Source organism: Podarcis filfolensis (genome assembly GCF_964270895.1).
Source record: "Podarcis filfolensis genome assembly, chromosome: 8".
NCBI classification, from domain to species: domain Eukaryota; kingdom Metazoa; phylum Chordata; class Lepidosauria; order Squamata; family Lacertidae; genus Podarcis; species Podarcis filfolensis.
Genome location: NC_139611.1, coordinates 40,330,650 through 40,356,901, shown reverse-complemented (window position 1 = coordinate 40,356,901; position 26,252 = coordinate 40,330,650). Strand labels below are relative to the sequence as shown.

General features: G+C 41.4%; 1 protein-coding gene across 4 annotated transcripts in view; it reads right to left on the bottom strand.

Moving 5' to 3' along the window:
* Nucleotides 1–26,252, bottom strand: part of ANKRD11 (ankyrin repeat domain containing 11) — a 193,178-nt gene that overhangs the window by 66,047 nt on the left and 100,879 nt on the right. The window lies entirely within an intron of this gene.

Below are 26,252 nucleotides of genomic sequence, written 5' to 3'. Positions count from 1 at the left end.
CTTCCTTTGTACAGATAGAAGATAGACAACAGTCCCTCAAATACCAACTGTGAATACAGATGTACCCTGGAAGTTGAACGGAATTCTGAAAAGTTCAGAAACCAAGGCACGGCTTCCGATTGGTTCCTGATTGCGCAGGCGCGCCAGAAACAATAGCCACACCGCACGTTTGGTTTCCAAAAAAAGTTTGAAAACAGGAACACTCACTTCCGGTTTTCAGTCATTTGGGAACTGGAATGTTCGACTCCCAAGGTGTTCAGGAGCCGAGGTACGACTGTAATACTTTATGGTTCCTTTAGACATTATAGCTCTCAGGGACAGGTATTCGGTGCCCATAGAGCGACCAAAGTTATCCAAAAACTTTCTTTGTGTTGACACACATAAAGACTTCTGTGATACCTTGGTGTCCTATGCACATGGTTAAGGCAATTAAAACTTAATCTGCCTGATTCTCACATGACTATCACATAAAGCAATTTGTGAACTGCAATCTGCCTAAGAAATATGTTTCTTATGCAGAACCATTTCTAGATTGAAGCAAAGATGGTAAACCGTAAAAGCAACTTCTAATATTCTCAGCAGAGTTAATATGCAGCCTTCGCTTTCGGGTCAGTATTGGCTTTGTATATAAGTCTGGGTGAGGCACAATTTAGAAGCACAGCAACAAAACTCTGTTGCCTATGCTATGAGTTGCTTAGTTACAGGGTGGAAAAGACAACTGACACCTGCAATATACAATAAGAAGTGTGCATTGTAACAGAGATCTGAAACATGGTATACAGCCATCTTTATCATTCCCCTGGGGTAAATATCATATGAGCAGTCAATTAAGTGCTAGTGTAAAGTTCTTACTCTACTTTAGAGCTACCACACATCTGGATTTTCCTGGACATTGCCGGAATTTCAAAGGTGGAATTTATGTCTGGGGGAATTTCCAAAAGGCAGCACTTTGTCCTGGATTTTATGCATGTCAATTGAAAAATTGCAGGTTCTTTTGGCGTTTTTGTAAAAAAAATAATAGCTCAACAACTTTGAGGTTTTCCTTTAAAAAACCAAACAATTTGGGGGGTTTCCTTAAAAAAGCTAAACAACTTTTGGGATGTCTTGGTTTTTACTTTTTTAAATATGGCAACCCTACACTACTTGCCATGAAGCAGAAATGCTGAAATGGTCACTGGAAAAATCTAACTGCCACCTGATAAGATAGACACTATTTAGCAACATAGCTACATAAACAGCAGGGTTTTATTTCCCTTTTAAATAAACAAATAAAGGAAATGGTCCAGGAACAGGGAAACTCCCCATTTCACTGTCAGTGAGGAACAGGTTTGGTAAAGGGGAGAGACAATGAAAACCAAAAAGTCTCCCCTCCCCAAATATGAGTTTTAAAATCTGGGGAAACTGACAAAAACCTGAGGGAAATTGGATGGAAAGGAGTGGCTTTTGCAGTGTCTGGCCCCAATATAAGAGGTCAAAAGCCTAAACAACTTTCTACTCAGCACCTTTCATCAGCAGTGGGTACATCATCGAGTCCTACATAAAGTCTTTCTTTTTTCCCCCAATCCACCCCAAGGCTTGGGTGGACCCTATACATCATACATCCAAAATGCTTCATGCTCCCGCTTTGGGCAGCAACATGAGAAATTCATCAAACCAAAACATCACCTTCATACATAATGTTAGCTTAAGTAGGATATCAAACACAGAAGAGAGCACACATGTAGCTGTACTGAGAAAAAAAGAAAAGAGAAAAGCACAACAATCCCAAACTGACCTGCTTAACTTAACTAACTCCAGAGAAAGAACACAGTGAGTTATGATCATGCTAAGCTTCCTCAAATACAAATATTCACTATAAAATATTCTATAGAACAGCAGCAGTAGTGATTTCACTTACAGTCTGAGTGAGCATCACATGACTTCAGCCAGACGTCTAGTTTACTCTTATTTCAAGAGCTCTTGCCCAATTATGGCAACTTTTTTTTAAGAAGAAAAAATGCTATCATACAAAACTGAACCCTAAAAAAATTAACTTGATAAAATCCCTACACCCCTGTCCTCCCTAATGAAAGACAAATTAATAATTCCCTAGAATGGCTGGTGTTGGATAGACAAACAGGATGTAAACACTGAATCAAATAAGCCAACAAATCCAGTTACCAAAATTCAGCAAACAAAAAGTGTAATGATGACTTCAGAAGATATTCAGACAGACACTCTTTTCATGTGTCTGAAGTATGGATTCAGCATTCCAATGGAACAGCAAGAAGAAACTGACAATAATATGTAAATAATCTATATCTCTGTAAAGGTTCCATGCACACTGTCGCTGCTACATTCCCACCCACCCCCCAAAAAAGTCAAGACTGAGGATGCAATGATAGTGATAAGATAGGGAGAGATCAAATTAATTGAAAGACATGTGTAGCAACTACATAGCAACTGTGTAAAAAGAAATAATCTTTACAAGTAAGTATGGCAGTCAGATCCTTTCTCACCAACCCCTCAACTCTTCACTAAACCCATCGTTTTTGTTCTGAAGTTAACAGGTCTGCTTGAAAAATGATTGACCTACCAACCTCTACAGCAGGCATGGCCAAACTTGGCCCTCCAGCTGTTTTGGTACTACAGTTCCCATCATCCCTGACCACTGGTCCTGTTAGCTAGGGATGATGGGAGTTGTAGTCCCAAAACAACTGGAGGGCCAAGTTTGGCCATGCCTGCTCTATAGGAAAGGTTCTGACTGGATGACAAACAACACCTTATGGAACCTCCATCTCAGGAATGAGCAGAACCAATTTGAGCAAATCTGGCAAAGTACCTAAACTGGAATTAAGAGGCAGTAGCTAATATAGTGCCCTCTAAATGTTGTTGCTGGACTGTAACTCACATCATCCCTGACTACTGACCATGCTGGCTGGGGCTGAACAGCTGGAGTCCAGCAACATCTGGAGGGCATCACATTTCCTACCCTTCAAGTAAGATTGCCTTCGTGTATTCAATGCCATGAACATAATAATCAACTGAAGGGGAATGGTGCAGGGTGTGTATTTCATTTTGTATGTTATAATCTGAAAGGCCGGCTGCAGGGTCAATTAACATTCACTTTCAGTGCACTGCTCCTTGCTTAAATGGCTTTTGAAGTCTTCTCTTGCTAAATCAAACAGTGAAAGTATGTTGTCTTCTCTTCACTCTATGCTACTCAGGCATTCATCTTTAGATAAGCAACCCCCCACCAGTACCTAATATGAAACCAAAGGTGGATAGTTCACCCCAGAGCCCTTTGACGGGAAGTTGCCATTATATCCTACACCTTTTCTTAAACTTCTTTTTTAAAAGTCTAATCTATAATCTAGGACTCAAAGTAAATTAGCAAACACAGAAGAAATGCTAGGTGTATGGTATTTGTTAGCTTGGGAAAGGAGTTGCACCACCTTGACTGTTGTATGCAAACAGCCACAAACTGATAGCACAGCCAGGCGCATAATAAATACCCAAAATAACTTGGCCTCAGCTGATGCCAATTCAGATGCAGGCTACATTGAATATTAGCATGTGTACTAAACTCCTTTGGCCACACAGTTACGGTAACATAAAAAGAAACATGTGGGAAATGGGACCCAGGACATTCAATCCTCTCAGAGGCTCAGTCACTGACAACCACATCCAAATGAGGATTCCAATTCAAAATGAACCATAGGCATTTGCCCATGCACAGAGATCAATTATGATTTTTAAAAATCTGTTTGCTCTGGATGTCAATGTGGCCATTTGTTACCAGGGTACACACCTATTTTACAGGGAGCTTTGAAACCGAGTTCACTAAGAGAAAGTCAAAAGGATGCCAGATTAATTCCGCACCCCTTCTGTTCATGTAGCTGACTCATTACACTTGGAAAGCTGGCTGCCTCTTCATGTAAACAGAGTACTGGCCTATTTAGCAGCTTGGAGGGAGTATTATATTTGCACAACAATTACCAGCAGTGCCTGAAATCCCCATTTTGTTTTACAGCACATTGTTAAGGAGTTTGAGGTGAGGGGAAAGAGGAGACAACAAATGCTCACTTTGTACAACTGCACTCCAGCTAAAAAATGTGAGGGCCCATGTTATACAAAACCTGGCCCAAATCCCTTCTAACCCCCAACATGGGTAGGCTAGCATTTCTATTATCTACTTTTCAGAATTCTGTTTCCTGTGCTGGAACTCTGTCATGAAACAGTTCTGTTTTCTAAACAGCTAACTTAGCTCTTTGAACCAGAGAATTTAATGGCTGTCAGAAAATAAGGAAACAGGAGACCAAGTTGGCTCAGAAACATTATATAATCCTCCACACATCTAAGAAACAGCAAAAGAAGCTGTTTCATTTTCAAATAATTTTTATATATTGGTTTCAACAAGATCTCTCCAGGGAGGAATGGTACGAAGGGTGCATGGGGTAAGGGAAAAGTCTTCCTGAGACATAACAGCACATAAATCAAAGCTGCCTGCTGATTTGTGAAACCTTATTATGGTCAGGCTGATATAGGTAAAGCTGGATATGGGACTAACATCTGAGCTGTCATGTGCAAGCTATTTCTGTTCCTGTTGCCCTTCCCAACCAAGCATTATCATTTTCTCTTAAATATCATTAACATCCCTTCTTTAAAATCAAAGAGGCTAGGAAGCAGCAAGTTTACTTTTTTTAGCTCCCTTTGTTCATCTGATCGCGTGCACCCCACCACCAAAAAGCAATCTCATCTGAATCCCCTCTAGAAAGCACCACAGAGCTTTCAGCAGAAGGGCAATCTCAAAAACAACAGATGAGTTTTCATGTGCTAGTTCTAACTCTAATTTGCATGGTATTGTATAGGGGTCATTTACAAATGTTTAAGTTAACCTAAGGAATTAATTGCCAAAATATTGTGTGGTGGCTAGTCCCATAAGAACCACAAAACTGTTCTCACATGCCAGTGACATTTCTAGTAATCTTGGCTGTCTCTCTTTTCAAGCAATAGCTCAAATTGGATATTAAATTAGACTGTAATTTAGTGGTAATTACATGACTTGATTAGATTTCAATACTTAGGTAAGTAAACTCACTACAAATATTAAATTCAGAGGAGGTTCAAACACAAGATACTGGGAATGAAGGTCCTGGAAGCATGATTCAAAACTACTGACCTAGTTATTTTGTTCCATGTAAGCTGCCTTTAGTCTAGAGCCTTATAGCAATTCACCCATTTCTCACGTGGGTTTCCTCTATTGCACATAAATAATATGCTGCCATCTTTGTAATTTGCAAGTAGTAAGGCAAATACCTCAAACACTTGTTTCATTTAATCAGATTCCAGACATTTGCCTCACTATGGGAACACAGGAAGCTGTCTTACTCTGAGTCACAGCATTGGTTCATCTAGCTCAGTATTATCTACACTGACTGGACATTCCCAGCCCTTCTTGAAGATGTCAGGTGTTGAACCTGGGACTGTCTGCATACAAGACTATGGCCCCTGCCCTGATTCATTTAAGACATGGATCTAATTATTATCCAGCCAGATGTTAAAACATGATTTGACTTTTAGAGGATGTCTGGTAATTGAGGTTGTCAGCTTCATCTCTATAAATACATGCAGGAAAATATGGTTTCAAAGTAATACTGCTTTTGGAGAGGCACCTGCAAAGAACCAGAATGCCAGGGAGCATACAACATGCTCCTGTGTTTAAATTATAATCAGGAATTAAGATGAAAGATTTGAAATGCAAGTCTCTTTAGATATGATACTACAGCATGATAGGTTTCGCTTCACCAGTCCTTTATTAGGCATTACAAATATTGGCCATCATAAAAATCAATATATAAAATTTTAAAACATATACAAATAAACAGCCATGTAAAATATATAATGATGGAGATTTTCATTGTGATTTCTTCCCTCTAAATAGTGTCATTCACCACTCTAAGAGATGCTATTGACAAAAACTAAGCATCATATGCACTACAGCAGCTATTAAAGCCTTCCATCTTAGTGTTTTGAGGGGGGGGGGGAGTGCAAACTGTTCACAGGATTTGGCTGCCTCTAAAGCTGCAAATTCACTCTTGGTGTTCTGCTAAAACCAAAGAAAAAGAAAGTGCGATTCAAGTGACTTATGAGCAGAGCCATGCATGAGAACTCAAACCCCTATATTCATTTCATTGTTGCAGACTCCTATCACTGTGGGCTTTCTGGATCTGCTTAAGATCCTACAAGCTTAGCTTTTTTAGCAAGATGTTTCCTGGTTTGTATGGGTGGAGGGCAGGCTAGACCAGAAGTCTGCCACTATGATTCAACATGCCTACATGCTAGAGCCAGGAAAAGACAAGGCTGAGAGGAAACAATAATGCAAAGGTAATTCCGCGAAACACAATAGCATCACTGTCACAGCAGGAGGATGGCCCACATTTAGCACAAATGAGTCACTATTGAGAATGCTGAATTTTAACCTGCATTTTTTTATTCTTGATTTTAAGAAACTGGGAATTCATGTTTTGCAGTGAAAGGCATATGAAATAAAGACTTGTTGGCTTTTCCTTCTTTTGGCTCAGCTTTACTACACAGTGCTTAGGAGATTGAAGCCCCGTGAGATTCAGCTTGTCATACTGGCTTATAGGTTTGTTTCAAGTGGAATAAGCAGCTCCTCATACCCATCCCATCTTAGACAAACTGGTTACTGTACTGCAGACATGTGTTTTATAGTACTAAGCAATGAAATACTGTGAACCTTACTGTGATAACAAGAACAAAGAAAAAAGGGCAACACCTTCATGGCTTCAATTATTTTTCCTGAATTTCTCATTTCCTCCTTGAGAATACACAGATACAAGGAATACAAGGAAGCAGAAATTATCAACTAATTTAGCAGGTTACTGATTACAAATATGCTTACTTACCCTTTGGCTCAGTTAACTTTAGACAAACTAGTAACCTAGGTTTTTACAAACTGTGAGCCAAGCCCTATCTGTAAAGTTAAGTAATGCCACCCAGCTGATGTGAATGTTGCTTATTCATTCTTCTTGTAACATTCTAAGGTAAAGGGCAAGTAAGTTTGGAAGTAGCACACATTGATATTGCCAGTCCTTTAACAATATTATAAGCTTTCTTTTGTTACTTAAAAAAAAAGAATTCCAATGGGAGGATGATTTGTCATGATGCACTTTGCTGAGGAGTCTGTTCAGACAGATGAATTTTCATACATTTCTCCCACATGGAAATAATTATTTGGTGGCTGTTTAATATGTGCATACAGAAAACTCAAGTGACAGAAAGTCTGTTGCACAGAAGCCAGGAAATTCACACACAGTACACATTCTCCTGCTGCTCTGTACCTTCATATGGCGTGCACTATCCTATTCTGATTCTTTTCTCGTCTAGCATGTGCACCTAGAAAAAGCTGCCTCTCATATTACTTTAGAAGATAAGAAGGATCACATATCGTCTGAAATGTTCTGAAAGGGAGCTTAGAATCTCAATGAGCTTGTTTCATCCCCAAGTATGAGATACAGATCTCTGTAGAGCAGCAGCCTCACAAGAGAAAAAGAACTATCCTCGTAATGTTTAACTAGGCAATGAGACAGCAAAAGAAACGGTTGGTACTGCTGGGTTTTGGCAAGAAACTGCAAATTTCAGAGCATATGTCGTGGAAACACCATTCCACAATTCTATCATCCTTCTTCCTACCAATTTTCCTAAAAAGGCAGCCAGACTAGCATAGCTTATGAGCCCCTCACTGTTGCTGTGAATTCTCTTTCAAGAGAAAGCCTGAACATTTGTGTTATAGCACAAATGTGATGGCAAAAGCTGGAATTCCAGAACTGAATAAAATATTTTCCCTCCTTCAAATTAAACTTGTTCCTTTTAAGCATGTTAGAAGGATTTCAAGAAATGCTTAAATGCAGCAGTTTTTGTTTGTATGTCAGTGGATTTCTTCTGCTACATAAGTTGCTCTCTGGAGAACTGGTTGTGCACTGTACCATTTTACTCCCCCACTCCAGCTATTCCTACTTCCATACATTTCCACAGCCCAAGATGTTTTGTCTTCACTTATAGCTCTCACCACTATAGAAAAACAATTACATAGTACATATTCTATGTATCTTCACTTTTATACTGTCACACAAGCCAAGAATCTTAGTAGTGTGCCACACATCCTCCCATAATCAAGCTATATAGAACTCTTACATTTTATCCATATGGCCATGGACACAATGGCACATAGAAAAAGGATATTGATTTTCCCCACCCCACCAAACTTAATAAAAAGGTAAATTCAAAGTAAAGTATGAATATATGAAACTGCCCAGCCTTTCCCAATCAGGTGCCCTCCAGATGTTGCTGGACTACAACTTCCATAATTCTTTGCCATTGGCAATGTTAGGCAGGTGTGATGGAAGCTGGATTCTAAAATACTGCAACAGCACCAGGTTGAGGAAGATTGATCTAGCACCAGAACTGAACTTGGAGTAGTACCCCAAAGTCTCAGGGATCTCCTTTCCTTGCCCTGCTATCCAATAATCTATCTCTGATATCTACCCCTCCACGAAAAAAATGTTTAAGGGAAGCATGCACTATATAACAAAACAGAAAATATGTTAAACAAAAGCAGGCACACTTCTATATAAAAATAACAGACTTGCTACGATTTGCTATTTTCAAGACAAAGAATCGAGAATGCTCAGTTTTGAAAATGCCTTTAAAAGATGAATACAGCTTAACTTTCATTTAAAATACTGTTACCAGAAATCTACCTATACCTGCTCTAAGGAGAGCATCCAGCACCATCTCTCCTTTTCTAAACCTCTTACTGGTTGTTTAACAAAATAATGTCCTCAATTATTTAACTCTGAATTGCAGGCCTCAACTATGTTTCCTCCTTCATGAAACATTTAAACTCTGTATGTATCAATATTGTTAGCCTTCATTTCCCACAACATTGTTACAATCTGTCTCAAGAGACAATGGAAGAGTGTGCCATCAGGGGTAAAAGTCAAGTTACAGTGCCTACTATGTACCGGAGAGAAATGTTTTATTGCAGTTGTGGCAGATGAAGGCATCTGGTTTCACTTTTACAGATGCACCATGGAGCTCCTCCAAGTGGTCATTTCTCCTTTGGTCACTGCTGTGGATACACAACCTGTCTGTCTGTCTGTCTGTCTGTCTCCAGGCAGCATGGTTGTCTGTAATTCACACATGGCAGAGTTTTTAACGTGTGATATTTTAGTGTATTTTTGGTTCTATGGAAGCCGCCCAGAGTGGCTGGAGAGGCCCAGCCAGATGGGCGGGGTATAAATAATAAATTATTATTATTATTATTATTATTATTATTATTATTATTATTATTATTATTTTGCCAGTCTTCATGGCACAATACAGAGTTGGTCTCCCAACAAGCCTGGTGCCTGAAGCCAGCTCCCTGGATAGCACATCCTTGGGGATCCTGCCATTTTCCATTCTGTAGACATGACAAAGCCAGCATAGACATCGCTGAGAAGTTTGAACATGCTGGGAATGTGGGATTGGGAGAGCACATTTTTGTTTGAGACTGTGTCCTGCCATGTGATGCCCAAAATCTTCCTGGCACAGCATATATGGAAGGCATTGAGGTGTCACTCCTGGTGGGTCTAACTTGCCTATGTTTCGAGTAAGGCTTGCTCACAATCTACTTAATATTAGGCTTGGGCAAATGTTCCCTTTATTTGTGGAGATGGGGGTGCTCTATAAAACAGGGGTGGCTAACCTGTGGTCTTGCAGATGTTATTGCAGTACAGTTTCCATCATCCCTGACTACTGACTATGCTGGCTGGGGCTAATAAAAGTTGAAGACTATCAGGAAGGCATAGATGAGCCACCCTGCTTTACAATAAGCTCATCAGACAAGTGCCTTTATGTTCACCTTAACTAACATTAGATATTAAGGACCTCTGGCAAATCACTTTTGAACTAACATACCACAACTATCAGGCTCATGGGCATTCCCTGACATGAGTACACAAAACAGTAAGTTTATTTATTGTATTTGTATCCTTTCATTCCTCCAAAATAATAATTCTGGGGTGGATGGAGTCTGTTTATTTAAAGAATTGTTATCCTTTTCTTCAGCTGAAAAGGCTCCCAGAGCAGCTCATGTACAAAATATATTAATTCTGTGTTATTCAAAATATGAAAGCACATTTTCAGGATTCCCCTCTCCCAGAGTCTCTTCAGAAAAAAATCCTAGGATTAAGAACAGCCAAGCTGGGGCACAGAGATTGCTGACTATTAACCTCATGGAGCTTTCACAACCCCCTCACTCTATGAATGTAGGCAACTGTATAGGAGGGCTATACCAACTAAACTAAAAGTTCTGCATTCAAATCATGATGTTAACACATCCACCTACGTGCTTGATGCTGCCTTTGAAAAGAGCTCCTCTTATGATTCCAGTACATTTTCTCTTGTGAGCACTGTTTGCAAATGATAGCAGGCTGCTGCCCCAAAGCTGATTGTGCAAACACAAGCCCTGGAAGCAGCCTGGCCCATTTCAGTTTCCTGGCAACGTGGCTAAAGCCAGCTTCATGGATCTACAAAATGAGCAAACTGATTTCATTATCTGCTTTTGCACATCATGAGGAAGGAGAACAAATACCTGGCACCAAAGTACATTCTGATAATTATTAACCTGGTGTGAGTAGCAGAAGCAGTAGTAAACAGGTAAACTTTGAAGTCTTGTATTCCACTATGCAGGGGGGTGGGTATAGATTTCTACCTTTTAGCCCATTTGCCTGACTTTCTTTTCGAATGAGATTTTTAGCTTGCTTATCTAAAACTGCTGTAGAGCATTTACATGTAGCAGAGGGAACCAATCAATTAAAATAATCTGCAAATTTAAAAAGAATCTTTCAGGGTATTTAAATTTTATTATTTTTACACCCCATCATGTGTGTTACTTTCTAAAAAATTCTAAAAATGATAACCTCTATTAAAAACTCTACAGCATTTACATGTGAAGCTTTTAACTGATGCATAAGCAAACTCAATAATAATGAACACAAGGCTACATACCGTATTTTTCGCTCCATAACACGCAGATTTTTCCTCCTAGAAAGTAGGGGGAAATGTCTGTGCGTGTTATGGAGCGAATGCCTACAGATGGCGGGGGAATCTGCTGCAGTTGTGAGCAGTCCGTGGCTCGCTTTGAAACAGTAAGCGGCTCCTGTCAGCTAGCGGAGCCGGGGAGGAGGGAGAGAAGCAGAGCGGGGTTGGCTGCTTTAAAACAACCCCGTCCTCTATGTTCCTCTCTCCTCCCCACTGAGCTGCTAAGTAGCAGCAAAGCTTTTCAGCCAGCCTAGCCGGGAGGAGGGAGAGAAGCAGAGCGGGGTTGGCTGCTTTAAAACAACCCCATGCTCTCTGTCCCTGCCTGCAGTTTTTTGCTGTCCGATTTTGGATTAGCCACTGTAGGGGCTGTGTGTGTGTGTGCTTGAGCTATCGTTCTCCTCCTCCTGCTTCCCGTTCACTCTCCCTGCGCCCCTGTGCTCTCCCTCCGACTTTAGGATTGACACTCTGTGTGTCTGTGTGTGTGTGAGAGGGCTCCTTCTCCTTCTCTTGCTTCCGTTCACTCTCCCTGCGCCCCTGCGACTTTAGAATTGACACTGTGTGTGTCTGTGTGTGAGAGAGGGCTCCTTCTCCTTCTCTTGCTTCCCGTTCACTCTCCCTGCGCCCCTGCGCTCTCCCTCCGTCTTTAGAATTGACACTCTGTGTGTGTGAGAGAGGGCTCCTTCTCCTTCTCTTGCTTCCCGTTCACTCTCCCTGCGCCCCTGCGCTCTCCCTGCGCCCCTGCGACTTTAGAATTGACACTCTGTGTGTCTGTGTCTGTGTGAGGGCTCCTTCTCCTTCTCTTGCTTCCGTTCACTCTCCCTGCGCCCCTGCGACTTTAGAATTGACACTGTGTGTGTCTGTGTGTGAGAGAGGGCTCCTTCTCCTTCTCTTGCTTCCCGTTCACTCTCCCTGCGCCCCTGCGCTCTCCCTCCGTCTTTAGAATTGACACTCTGTGTGTGAGAGAGAGGGCTCCTTCTCCTTCTCTTGCTTCCCGTTCACTCTCCCTGAGCCCCTGCGCTCTCCCTGCACCCCTGCGACTTTAGAATTGACACTCTGTGTGTCTGTGTCTGTGTGAGGGCTCCTTCTCCTTCTCTTGCTTCCGTTCACTCTCCCTGCGCCCCTGCGACTTTAGAATCGACACTCTGTGTGTCTCTGTGTGTGTGAGGGCTCCTTCTCCTTTTCTTGCTTCCCGTTCACTCCCCCAGCACCCCTGTGACTTTAGGGCCAGTTCTCTCTCTGCGTGTGTGTTTTGACCTCACTGCGCTTGTTGGGGGAGAGTGTTGGTCGCAATTTTTCTTGATTTGTCTCAGAGTGGTTACTATCATGGTTTCCTTGCCGGGGAGGAGGGAGAGACGCAGAGCCTGCTTGTTCTAAAGGAGCAAAGCCAGAGAGGAGCCTCTCCTGCATTATTAGCAGCATCCTTCTCCACACACCCCACGCGTGCTCCTTGTCCCTTGAGTTCTTTTCCTTCCCTCCCCACTTAAAACGTGGTTACAAAGCACGGATCCACATGGATCCTCAGGATTTTTGCACTAGGTCACCCCAAATTCACCATCAGATCACATAGCATATCCATGGCTACAGCCTGCACCAAAAAACACACGCACCCACTGTTTCATGGGGCTGCAATGGCGCAAAAACGTGGTTACAAAGCATGGATCCACATGGATCCTCAGGATTTTTGCATTGGGCTACCCCAAACTCACCGTCAGATCACATGTCTGGCCACAGCATGAACCACAAAAATCATACATCCACTGTTTCGTTTAGAATATTTTTTCCTTGTTTTCCTCCTCTAAAAACTACGTGCGTGTTATGGTCAGGTGCGTGTTATAGAGCGAAAAATACGGTACATTGCAATCTTGCAAACACATATAAAAGACCAAGAAAAATGACCAGGTATCAAATACAAATGTTGGTACAGAAGCAAGCTATTGTCCAACTGGCTTCTTCCCAAAACAGTGGAAATAACAACAGTATTTTAGTATTTGTTTGCATCATGTTATTTTTCAACAAAGCAAACTGCCAGCAAGCATGAATTTCACATTACAGAATCAGTAACCACCAACAGCAGTTGTTGTGATCAGTCTGTGCCCAAGTAAGATGCTGGTAGTACTTTTTCAGCCTTTTTTCAGCAAAGCCAGCTTTCAATCCAGTAGTTACACTACTTAGAACATTAATACTCCCACACAGGGATGGAAGAAAATGAGGGTCATTAATGTTCACTGCAAAGTGTTCTTATCTGCGTAGTTAGAACTATTACTGTAATAACTTTGAACAAATGCACATGCTGGTGACCAGGAACATACAGGACTAGAAATGGCAGCGTGACCCATCACTGTACTTCACTTTTTCTAATTTATGTGGATAATTGCAATCACATATCTACAACCTGCTGAGTGAAATTATTTTGTACACAGTGTTACAAAGTGGGACAGGAATGCTAGGAGCCATATGGCTCGTGGGACCTAGGTGCTTGTGTTGTTGTTTTTTGCTGCTCTGCTACCAGACCAGACAGTCCTGCAGCATACAAAAAAAGTTAAAAAACAAAATGCTGCCCAGAGAATCAGGGGATCTGCAGGGTAGAAAGGCAGCAAAAGATGTGTCTTTTGCTACAGCGCCAAACACCTGATTCACCTGACAGCGCAGCAGCAAAAATAATAATAATAATAATGTTCATTTTACTGCCAGACGAATCAGGGGGTCTGCAAGGTGCCATGGCAGCAAAGGACGTGCTTCTTCTTCTTCTTCTTTTTTGCTACCGCATTAAACACCTGATAGTTTTGTTTTTTGTTTTGCTGCCAGGGGAATCGGAAGGTCTGGAAGTTAGAATGGGAGCAAAAGATATGTCTTTTGCTACCCCACTACCATGCCAGACACATGATTCACCTGGCAGCACAGCAGCAAAACCAAAACAAAAACAACCGTATTTTGCTGTTACGCTGCTGGGCAAATCAGGTGTTTGGCGGGGGGAGCACAGCAGCAAAATATGAGCTTCTTTTACTGCCCGCTGTGACTGCAGTCAGGCAGGTGGACATGATAGGTGCTAAGGGTGGCGCCTGGGCATCTCCATCCAGTCACAAAAGGCTGGTTTCCGGTCACAAAATGCATCTGGTGCCTGGCTAATTTCAAACACTGCTTACACACAGATTCCGTGATGTTAGTACAGATCCCTACATGACACCTGGTACTAAGCTGTAGATATCTAAACATCATTGGATGCTGGTTTCAAAAGGAAGGTGCTTCAGAAAGTTAAACAAAATCTTTTCAGCTTATTATCACCTATTAGGAATGAGTTTTCTCATCACATTGCTTGAGAAACCCTAAGGAAAATACAGAAGAGGAAACAGACAATTTACCCATTCTTACTCATGCAACCTCTATAAATGGACAGACTTGGACACAAGTTACATTGACAAAAATGTAGGGTGATTTGATTAAAATCAAATCGATTTAAATCACGATTTAAATCACTAGTCAGAAAGACTTGATTTAAATCATTTTTTTTACAGAAAGGATCATTCTTGTTGGTATAATCTTAATGCTTACAACCAGATTAAGGTTTCATCTTTGGAATAATAAATTTTCAGAGTAGTTTTTACAATTATATTAAAAATTACTGATTTGGTTATACTATTAGAAATACATGGACAGATAATTATGAAATTATTGTGAGGTTTAATAAGTTAACTGTTTATATTTGGACAACTTTTCTACTGTACTTTATTGGAAGGAGAAAAATAATTACTTCCTTAATAACAATTTAAACATTTTATTTAACTAAAACAATAACATTATAGCATATGTATCCATGTTTGTTAAATGATATGGTTAAACAATTTTTTTAAAAAAACAACAACCCAACTTAGACTAAGTTTTAGCAAACATGAAAAACCTAAAACTAATCCTTATTTCCTGATGAACAGCCTTTGGACTATAAGGTAACTTAAACAGAAAACTATCTTTAGAAGGATTTTTCCTCCAAAACCATTGCATTTTAAAAATCTGATTTAAATCAAAAAAATCTGATTTAAATTTTAAAAAACAATTTTTAAAAAATCATTGATTTTTATCCACCCTGCAAGAATGTTACTACTGTTATGTGCTTTTCCCTCAGATTTCTGTATAGTCTGCTCAAGTTCTATTTTAATTCTCAGTTCTCAAACTCTGAATTGTTTCTATCATTTCTGGTGAGCTATGCACCTGGTAGGGTTGCCATATTTTGAAAAGCAAAAAAAGAGGACACTTTTGTTGATTTCTACTTTTAACTATGGATCGCTATGGTGACTCTACCCATGAAAAAGAGGGCACGTGGCAACCCTACCTGCAGTATCCTAAAAAGGGAAAGTGAGGTGGTCCTCCTCAACTTCTAGAGTTATTGAGCCCATCTCATGTTCTACAGCAGGCATGGCCAAACTTGGCCCTCCAGCTGTTTTGGGACTACAGTTCCCATCATCCCTGACCACTGGTCCTGTTAGCTAGGGATGATGAGAGTTGTAGTCCCAAAACAGCTGGAGGGCCAAGTTTGGCCATGCCTGTTCTACAGGGAGGCTGTAAGAAACCAGATGACTATCTATGAGATTAGACTGAAGGGAAGGATTCAGAAAGAAAAGATATTCTTGTCATGATTTTTTTTGTAGCTGGCCAAACTAATTGGTTCCATGGTAGACAATGAAAGCCCTTTGGGGGCTAACCAACAAACATTTCGGATATTCCTTTAGACCAAGACAACTATGAACTCCCTAGAACTGTATTTCGAGTTATAAACAGAGAAAAAGCATGATCACCTGTGAATACACACAATGTATCTTATAGGGGGAGGGGTGCCGCACACTGAGAACACTAAGCGCACTGCAATTTAGTTCTGATTTAAGTGTTTGAGAGCAGAACTAGGCATTATCTTTAAAAGGCAAGGTCCAAGCCTGTGTTTGCAGAGATAAAAGGACTATAGACACAGAGGTCACCTGTGTGGGGAGCACTTGGAAGGGGTGCTCAATGCTTATTGCATCTGCCAATTGTCACCTGTAAATGCCACTCCCTGTCCAAAAGCCAGTTCTCCCCCAACAATTTCAGAGAATAGCTGCGGTAAAAAATAATAGAAGGGGGGCGGGATCCTGGGTGAATACAACTAGCAAAGGAAGAGTAATCACTCCCTCTAACTGGCCACTGGCCCCCAATAGCAAACCTAGCCCTGCATTAGTGTTATGAAAGATTGGTTATCTGCCCACATGTCCCATTCTCCCACCCCCACATTCACCCTCAATATCCAGCTCTCCTTTGAGAATAGTATTAAAATAATCCCAGCCAAAGTAAAGAGATCTGAATTCTTATTAACAAAACAATTTTACATGTATATTGCACAACTAGTCATTACTAGAATCTCTTTCTCTCTCAATGTGGCTTATGCACAATTTTAAATGCTGGACAAACACAAGTTGTTTTGATACTACATACGATTTGATACTATAATTGGCTTTTCTGGAGAAACACTTGGCAAATATGAAATAAAAGCTATAGATTTTTCATACAGATGCCTGGAAAATGAATGACATGGCTGTTCCTGGGAAAGTACATGCACACGTGCATGAGCACGTGCACGTCCACACCCACACCCCTCTTACTCTTAAGTGGAAATCAACATGAAGAGACAGCCTTCATTTCCTCTCTGGTTCTGCCCCATGCCCTGCATGATGCTGCAGAGACCCAAAGAAAAGCAGTAGCTCTCATTCATGCACAAGCTCTGTCCTTCCTTCAGATTATTTCTGGAAGCAAGGAACAGGCTGCACATCTACCAATACTTGAAATGAATACCCAAGTGGCTCCAAGCCTTTTAAAATCTTTCTTTGAGGATGGAAGCATAAATACATTCATTTTTAAAAGAAGGAACCTTTCTCTTTTTCTCTTATAAATGATGATGACTTTCTGAAAGTATGAGCACTCTCCATCAGAGACTGCTAGAGGTCCTTCAAGGACTCGTGCATTTCCAGAGTTGCAAAAGGGGAGCCCTCACGTGACAGAATATCTGATAGAAGGTTCAACCATGAAGGCACAGAAAAAGGCAGCAGAGAGAGAAACTAAAGCCAGAGTTCATGTAAAGTCCAGTTCAATGCCATTTCAGTGAAGAGAAACTTGCCTTTGAACATGGGAGGCCAAGCGTCAAATCCCTACTCAATTATGATCCACACTGGGTGGCCTGCACCACAGTCTCTTGGCTTAGCTTCATCGGTCTTTTCTAAGAATGTATTTAAGCACATTTATACTCCACCCTACAGTGTACGCAGCTTACACAAAACAACAAAACAATTTAAAAATAAAACATCAGAGAGAGAACACCCATGTTCAAAAAAGTAAGAATTCTGTATTGAAAGCTGTCAACAGAAATGGTTATTGACAGGAAAGTGGGCTGTAGTCTGTTGCACATTCAGGACCAGGGCCGTAGGACAGAATTAGAGGCCATATAGCATCAAAAAATCAGGAGGCAAGGCAAAGGCAGATATGAGGAACAAGTGGGGAAGCATAGTGAGTACTTCATGAGATTCCAGGAGTCAACCTTCACAAGGGAAAATATAATACAGGTGGTTTCCAGAGATTAGTTCAAACACACACACACACACACACACACACACGGGGAGAGAGAGAGAGAGAGAGAGAGAGAGAGAGAGAGAGCGCAGAGGACAGCAGGGCAGGATCAAATAGATGTCAAACTGAAACAAAGAGCCAATAGACTATCACCAACTAGACATGTGCCCATCTGATGAGAACAAAACAATAGCCTTGCTGGATTAAACCAAGGTCCATTTAGTGCAGCAGTTAGTTTCCAACAGTGCTCAGTCTGTTTCCTCTGGAAGATCTCGTGTTACAGTACCATTTTGGTGAAACAGCTACGTCTTGCTACTTGTTCCCAGTACCTGATATTCAGATGCCTAGTACCCCAGTATTCTAGAAAGAGTAGACAAGCACACACTGCATAGATCAGCCAACAAGAAAGATGTCACATACTTCAAAAACTGCCTCTGGTCAGAAATCTCACAGCAGTTCTGCACTAGCTGAAGTCTCCAGACACTCTTCAAAGGCAGTCCCACAGAAAACATGTTACAGTAATGCAACCTTGATGTAACTAGGGCATATATGACTATAGCCAGATGTGCCTTTTATTGAAAAACTGCTGGCACAGCTGTCTAAGTGAAAAGCACTCTTGGCTAAAGGTCTCACCCAGGGCCAGATTTAGGTTTGATGAGGCCCAAAGCTACTAAGGGTAATGGGGCCCTTTATATGTCCAGCTGTCCTTTGTCAACAACAAATTGTCACTGTTTTTTGTGTTGAATACCGTATTTTTCGCCCTATAGGACGCACTTTTTCCCCTCCAAAAATGAAGGGGAAATGTGTGTGCGTCCTATGGGGCGAATGCAGGCTTTCGCTGAAGCCTGGAGAGTGAGAGGGGTGGGTGCGCACCGACCCCTCTCGCTCTCCAGGCTTCTGGAAGCTATCCGCAAGTCTTGCAAGCCCGGCGGGAGGTCCCGCGGGCTCGCAAGGCTTGCGGGCAGCAGCCTGCAGCCCAAAAGCTCGGGGGATAGCGGGGAGGCGGAGCGCTGCCACCCCTTTATTCCCCGACCTGATCTGGAGGCTGGGGGGGGGAGGAAGCAAGCTTGCTTCTCCCCCCCCCCCAGACCCACAAGCTCGGGGGATAGCGGGGAGGCGGAGCGCTGCCACCCCTTTATTCCCTGACCTGATCTGGAGGCTGGCGGGGGGGGGGGGGAGAAGCAAGCTTGCTTCTCCCCATCGCCAGCCCCACAAGCTCGGGGGATAGCAGGGAGGCGGATAGCTTCTTTTAATGTAGTTAGCAACTGAAAGCACGGAGGGCAGCCAGTCTCTCAGGTCCAGATATACAGGCAAAATGGGTGGTTGCTTAACTTTGTACAGTATATTAAATTTCAAATAGATTAAGCAACTGTTTCAGTTTTAAGGTTTCAGTCTCACTCACTTAAATTAGGGGTAGGCAGAAGGTAGATTAAGATCCACTGGTAAATCTGGGAATTTTGCCGTGAATTGGCAAGTGATTCTGATTGCAAACTTGATTATCAACAAACCTACCTTTTTTCACCTAAATGGGGGGGGGGGTGTTTGAAATGAATCAAGCTACCCAGGTGCAGACTTCTGTGTGAAAGGAACGTGAGCTCAGTTCCATTCTACTACTGAAAACAAATTCATAGTCTCGTACAGATTTCCAACATACCCTGTTCTTGTATTGCACCTAGCTATTGGATAAATCTGGGGTTCTAGTAAAAAAAAAAAAACAAAAAAAAAACAAAGTAGATCCAAGATGCCAGAAGTATGCCTACCCTGGCTTAAATTGTGTGAAAGATGCTTGGCTTTTGCTGCTGAAGTTGCCTGACACACTCACTCAGACCGGTTGCTCACATTTAATCTTCTGGGCTATTTTGTCCAGGCTCTTTCATGCTTATTGTCCTTTGTGTTCCAATCTGCCCTTCTCTAATTTCTAATGCTGCTTTTATCAAAGCAGTAATATGGTGAAAAACTAATAGAGGCTTGGCTGGTAACCTCCTCTGGAAACACAACAGTTCCAGCTGGAAAACTTCAAAGCACCAGGTTTTACCAATTTTAAACTACAAAAAGTGGCTGTATCGGAGAGAAACAGTCTCTGGTACAAGAGATTGCATGGTAGGGAATTTATTATGGAAAATACTTCATTAAAATGTCATCTTTTAATGTTAGCCTTCCCTAATGGTTTGTGAGTCTGGACTCACTGGAAAGACACTGCAACATAATAATGGAAGAGTGTCAAGCTGACTGATGCAGTAAGCCTGAGCTGGGTCAGTAGAAAGTCAGAAATGTGCCAAACTGCATTTCCTCATCACAGTGCCAGATTTGCTAGTGAAAGTAGGGCCTAGGTATCAGTTTGCTTGGAACACATCAAAGCATCATAATCTGGTGTCATGGAATTCTGGACCCGTCCTGCTGCCTACTGTCATTTGGGGTTACTTAACAAAACTGTCCAGGCTGTACAAGAGAGAGATATGGTATCAAGTGTTTATAGTGTGTACTTGCTTCCAGCATCAGGCAAATGGCATTTGGAAAAGCTGTTTCCTGTTTTGACTCTATTCCCATATTTGTCACCACACAGCTATTCAAAGAGCCATATAGAAGAATTTCAAATATAAATTTGAAACAGTGGTTAGACCTGTATGAGAGGCAAGTAGACTCTTCGTGCACAAGAAGTGTGTTTGTATGAGATTTTAAACTATGGCTACTATAGAGTACACTTAGAACACTGGCAGCAGCTGTCTTGTTCAAGCACATGATATAAAACAGAGCAGATAAAAAGCCAATCCAAGGAAATATAGGGCTTCAAAGCAAACTAGGTCTCTCCCAATCAGTTAAGCAAATCTGACTATTACCCTGAGAAAGCCCTGAGCTCCTAACTACTGTGAGCCAACAGCTAGCACACTAAATTCATTTTACAACAAATTAGGCCCCTGACATAAATTTTTTACAGAAATTTAAATGATTAAAAATAAACCATCTACCTGTTAATGCTTCTGCCTTGCACTTCAAAAGTCAAAAAATGATACTACCACTACTACTGGGATTCTTTTCATTTGGGAGTTTTTGTATTGTTTTTAAAATAATCCAAATTACAGAAAAGGCTGTTCTTCCCCGCTTGCCTCTGTAAAACTGGTCTCTGACCTTCATGGTGATTAAACAGCAACAAACAAGGCTTGCTTTTTTTGTTGGCCTTCCTTTAAAGCTTGGCCATTTTTCACATACCTCCTTCTTACTGGGATGTGATTTATTTTCCTGTCTGAAAACTTGCTAGAAAGTAGCTCACAATGATTTACCTCCCAGCATAAAGCCTAAGCCAGCAGTGCAGCAGCAATGCTCAGCTTTTCACACTGGTGCTAAGGCCACCACACAGACACACTGATTAGTCTGGGGATTTGCCTGCTAATCTACATTCCAACTGTTCCACTCCCATTGTATTAGGCCTTGTAAATGGATGTACTGTGTAAGAGCACAGCCTTCTTACTGAGAACAGAAAATGAAATCTCATCAATACCCAAAGCACCAGGGCCTCCTTGGTGTCTTGAAAAGTGTTATTTGAAAAATATGTATAACAAGTTTTGGAAATAAAAATACTTAATCTGAATTAAATTCATCAGCTTCTCTCCCAAAGTCCCCAACTCATAGTGTAGAATATACAGTTGCAACTTAGAAACCAATAGTGATAGCTGTATAGTACTCAAGTAGAAATCAATGGATCTACTCTGAATATGACTTAAATGGGTATCATCCTGAAAAAACCAAGCAGAACAGAACAGACACAGATGCCTTCCACAGCCGTCTCAGGCTGGCAGACTGAACTTATATGAACAAATGGGTTACTCAAAAACTATGTCAGTGGACAGCACTGGAATAGACATCAGCTAAATTTCTTACTTAGCAATCAAAATGATGAGTGTCTAAATATATTTATTTATTTATTTATTTATTCATTCATTCATTCATTCATACCCCACCCATCTGTCTGGGTTTCCCCAGCCACTCTGGGCGGCTTCCAACAAAGAATAAAAATACATTAAAACATCAGTCATTTAAAACTTCCCTAAACAGGCTGCCTTCAGATGTCTTCTAAATGTCAGATAGTTCTTTATCTCTTTGGCATCTGATGGGAGGGCGTTCCACAGGGTGGGCACCACTACCAAGAAGGCCCTCTGCCTAGTTCCCTGTAACTTGGAATAATAATACAATCTGCCTCTGTAGAACGTCGTGTCAAAAAGCAATGAATTAAAGCAACATACAAGTTCTGGTTGCCACACCTCTAAAAAGGATGTTGTAGAGTTGAAAAAGGCACAGAAAAATGGCAATCTAAATGATCAAGGGGCTTTTCTTTATGAGAAAAATTTAGGTCTTTTTACTTTAAGATGAGTAGGGGGGCATGACAGATGTATATAAAATTGTGCATGAAGTAGACAAACAGGGTAAAGAGAAGCTCATCTTACTCCCTCCGATACTAGAATTCAGGCTCATTCAATTTAGCTGAAATGACAGAAGATACCGGACAGACAAAAGAAATTACTTCTACAAACAGGGTGCAGTTAAACCATAGAATTTGCTATCACAAGATGTAGTGATGGACATCCACTAGAAAGCTTTTAATAGGAGATTAAACAAATCAATGGAGAAAAAAGTTATCATCAAGTCATGACAGCTACGTAGTACTTCTAGCATCAGAGATAGTATGCTTCTGAGTATCAGCTGCTGGGCTTTATATGAGTGGGCAAGTGCCATTGTGTTTATGTCCTGCCTGTGGGCTTCCCATCAGCATCTGGCTGGCAACTGTGAGAACAGACTGCAGTATTAGATGGACTGGATCACAGTTTGGTTGTTCTTAGGCTCTTTTTCATCCCATGAGGCAGTATGAAGCAGCCACCTCAGGCAGTGGAAGCTCCCCCACCTGCCCCTGCCACCAATTTCTCAAAAAATCTTACTGAAATCTTACCAAAAATTGGTGCCAAGGCTGGCGCTACTTTTCTGCCAGTGGCAGAGGAGGGTGGCAGAGTGCAGTGAAATGGGACACACCACCCCTCATATAAGAACATATGTGGCTGATTGGAAATAATGCTGGCCTTCAGGCTCTGAAAAAGCTCTAAAGCTCATTGGGTGGATGTGGCCAGTCACACACACTAATAAGCCCTACCGTACACACACTAAGCCTTACCTATTTCACAGGGCTGTTGAGGATATATTGGGACAGCAGAAGGTACGTCATAATGAGCTCCTTGGAACAACAGATCGACATGGTAAATAATTTGTCAATGCATGGTTCAAGATAATAAAGTGATCATTACTTCTGCTTATTTAGTCTTGAACATTACAGCTCTATGCAATACCAATGCTCCAGCACAGATCACCTGCACATCAGTGATCTCTCCAGCCTTTTAACCCTTCACAAGAGGACATCTCTGTTTTATTCTGTACCATCGTGCCCTTAAAAGTTAAAGTCCAGTTAGGCAATTGTTAATTCTCTTTAAGGCATCTTTGCAATGTGTGACAGGAGAAGTGGGAATGGGACAGGAGAGCAGGGGAGTGGGGGTGGTAAGAGAGAGGAGTTAGGTAGTTTAGATAGTTTAAGAACAAGACTGATGTGGAAGGGATGACATACTGCACTGACCTATTTTCTTTCCTTCACTAAGAGCTCTAAGGTGATCTGCACTGATTAACAGCACAGGATTTTAACCACAGTGATCTAATCTGAAACATGTTACCTTGGGAGTGGGGACCAGTCTCAGGCCAGTACTGAGATGAATGCTGAAACATGGGCACGTCATGCTCAGATTATTAGCACTGCAAAATATATAAGTGTCATGAAGCTAGCCAAGCAAAATTATCAAAACAGAACCAACATTACCTTATTAAGCGGCGCTGTGGGTTAAATCACGGAGCCTATGGCTTGCCGATCAGAAGGTCGGCAGTTCGAATCCCCGCAACGGGGTGAGCTCCCGTTGCTCAGTCCCTGCTCCTGCCAACTTAGCAGTTCGAAAGCACGTCAAAGTGCAAGTAGATAAATAGGTACCGCTCCAGCAGGAAGGTAAACGGCATTTCCGTGTGCTGCTCTGGTTCGCCAGAAGCGGCTTAGTCATGCTGGCCACATGACCCGGAAGCTGTATGCCGACTCCCTCGGCCAGTAAAGCGAGATGAGCGCCGCAACCACAGAGTCGGCCACGACTGGACCTAATGGTCAGGGGTCCCTTTACCTTTTTATCCTAAGAATGCCTTCAAAATTTGTATATGCTACTTCAGATACACTCTTTAACATTTTCAGCATCCTTAGCACTAAAAGTAGCAAAAACACAATGTGATGATGATGATGATGATGATGATGATGATGATGATGATGATTTATTTATTTATACCCCACCCATCTGGCTGGGTTTCCCCAGCCACTCTGGGCGGCTTCCCACAAAACACTAAAATACAATAACCTATTAAATGTTAAAAGCTTCCATAAACAGGGCTGTGAATGAATGATCTTATGAGTGTTTTTAAAAAATGTGAAAATGTTGCATGAACCTTTTCCTCACTGACCCCCATAAAACAGTAGCTGAGCATCACTGAATCCAACAAAGTAAGCTGCTCTGCAAGAGGTTTTACCATTAAAAAGCCAAGTTTCCAAGGAAAGGAAGTAGATTTTGAATGAAATCCTGCTTTTGCCCTCTCCAGGCAAGCTCTGACACCTGATACTTCTCCATCTGCTTTTACTTCATTCAAATTCCATCAATTTCTTTCCTACTAAGCACTACTAAAGTAGCAGGAACTGAAAATACAACAGAGACTTTCTGAAGATTCCAGTAGCATTTATTAGAAAACTGCAGAAATACTTGCAAACTCAAAGTCATCTGGTGGCCAAACAGGTTTTAAAGCTGGCACTTGTGCCCAATACTTTCAAATAAAATTGACTTTTGGGGAGTCTTGTGGACAACATGCAGAATCCATCCTTAAAGTAAATGCTAAGAAGTTGCATAGGTTTAAATAGTAGGACAGCATCTGTCCTGAATTTCTATTATAAGAAAGAAAGAAAGAAAGAAAGAAAGAAAGAAAGAAAGAAAGAAAGAAAGAGAAAGAAAGAAAGCAAGCATTCAAGGAACTTCTTTTGTATACCCACACACCCACTCAGATGCTTCTAAAACAGGCCGTAATACAACAGAGATCCTCCCAAGACCTTAAGTGAAGATACAAGTCTAACTTGGGTTCCAAGAAGAATTGTGTAATAATGAACAGACTGAGAACACATATGTTAGATCGCCAGCAATGACAATATATTTATTTCTGGGAAATGAGATTTTGTGTGGATTGTAACCTTTGCTCTAAATAAGACAAGCTCTAAAGCAGCACCTGATTTTCAGTGATCATCCTCCTACTTCTTGTTTGTTACATGCACGTCAACAAGATGCAGAGAAGGTATGGCACAATGGTGACAACATTTTAAGACTCACTAAGCTGCAGAAGCCAACCCTCTTGACATTTTTCTGGTTTGCAGTCTGTGGAGCCAGTACCCAAAACCCTTGCACACCCACCTACCAGCACAGTTCCATGCTGAATTGCATTTAAGCTGCTTTCCTGTGTGCTGTCAAGAAAAAAGGGACATGTCTTCACTTCAGTAAAATATTCCTGCAACTTTTCTGTCCCCATTCCATCTTCTTATTTTCCTCCTATTTTACTTGTGCACCTTCTACTTACATCAATACTCATTTTCTCTCAAGTTTTGATACTCATATCTTTCTTCTACCTCCCTCCCTTCCTACTTTGGGTTTCTCTCAACTCCCATCACCTCTTTTTGCTCTCTTCCTTCTGTCTTTATAGTATGCTTCTTGTCATGTGCTTTTTTTCCTCTGCACCTTATTTCTGATTCCAACTGTTTATTACAGTATTTCCCTTTTTTTAATGAATAAACAGAGTTGCCCTACATATATGCTGTGGTTAATGTGAGGGGAAAGTACTATCTGCACATGCTTACTTGGGAACTCAAATTCCACTAGATCAATTTAGCTCTTATTCCCCTGCTACACGTGGGGGGGGGGGGAAGAGAGAGATTCTGCCTTGAAAAGGGCTATCTTTGTCCCCTGACTTCCTTTGCAATCTTCCTGTCAAACAATGCTAGCAGACTGTTTCAAAGAAGCATGCTTCCCCTCTCACCCCTCCCTTGAAGTTGGCGGGGGACGGGTTTAAAACAAACCCAACTATCTAATTCTGGAAGCGAAATGAAGTTGTGAAAAAGAAACTTGTATTTGTTTAGATACGTAATTATAATTACTCCGGTGTTCTGATTAGTAATCTCAATTCTGAGAGGGGGATAGGGAGATAGTGGAGAGCGGGTTTGAGAAGGAAAGAGGAAGGACCGTGGTTTCTAGAAATAATGGCTGGCTGCTAATCCTAGACATTGTCTCTGGGCCCCAACAACCAAGTAATTCCAGCTTTATACTGAAAGGTAACTATACAGAGGAAGGCAGAGACCTCCACACAGAATGCTGACATCAAGAAAAGTAGAAACTTGGAGTGCATCTGTTAGTGAAAACAAATTCCCTTTATGTTTGAAAAAACAAGCTCTTTCTAAATGAAGCTAATGATTACTCAGGTCTTTGAGGAAA